This window comes from Elephantulus edwardii, unplaced genomic scaffold (genome assembly GCF_000299155.1).
Source record: "Elephantulus edwardii isolate Elephantulus edwardi_28Jun2011 unplaced genomic scaffold, EleEdw1.0 scaffold00009, whole genome shotgun sequence".
NCBI classification, from domain to species: domain Eukaryota; kingdom Metazoa; phylum Chordata; class Mammalia; order Macroscelidea; family Macroscelididae; genus Elephantulus; species Elephantulus edwardii.
Genome location: NW_006399759.1, coordinates 9,832,561 through 9,833,310, shown reverse-complemented (window position 1 = coordinate 9,833,310; position 750 = coordinate 9,832,561). Strand labels below are relative to the sequence as shown.

Sequence of the window (750 nt, the reverse complement as noted above, 5' to 3'; positions counted from 1 at the left end):
AGTACCACAACCCCCACCCTACCTGTTCAACCATGAGCTTTGGATCTGTTGACATGTTTTGTTCTGGCTTATGAGAGTTGATGGTGGCCTAGTGGGAAAGACTTGTGCTGCTACCCCAAAGGCATGAGGTTCAAATCTACCAGCTGCTCCAGAAGATGGGCAGACTCCTCCCATGTGCTCTCCAGCCTCTAAAAACCTGCCGGAGGGTCAGCTATGAGTTATTTCCAATGTGAACGTACACAACGACAAACAACATGGAGTATACTGTGTATACTATATACACAGGTGTGAAACTTGTTTCTGGCTGGCCATTTCAAATCCTGTCTTCCCCCCACCCCCACCATTACCCGATTAAAAGAGGAGTTATTCCTGCATTCCTGACCAAGCTCCAGAGGTGCACTTAGACCCTTCTCTAAAACAGCCAGTGAAGGGGCCTGATGATCAGGAAGTAGAACGTGTACGGGTCACAGGAGGAGCACAGGGGACTGGGAAAACCACCAGGGATCGGCAGGTGGCAGCAGCTTAAGGACAGGGAGGGTTCTCAGTTCAAGCTGGCCTTCCACATGTGTGATGCGGACTTAACACGCACAATTTTCACAATGATCACATTCAAGTTGAATAAAGCTTATAATAAAACAGTCTTTGTTTTTCAATGTAATCAATACCTGTAAATTCTCTTTTAAAGCAGTAGCAAAGGCGACTGTAGCAAGAGCTCAAAAGGCAAGGCAGTATCGGAAAGTTTTTAACAGA

The 750-nt window shown here is 46.5% G+C and overlaps 1 pseudogene; it reads left to right on the top strand.

The window, feature by feature from the left end:
* The window catches only part of LOC102869785, a 14,840-nt pseudogene that overhangs the window by 13,083 nt on the left and 1,007 nt on the right, over positions 1-750 (top strand).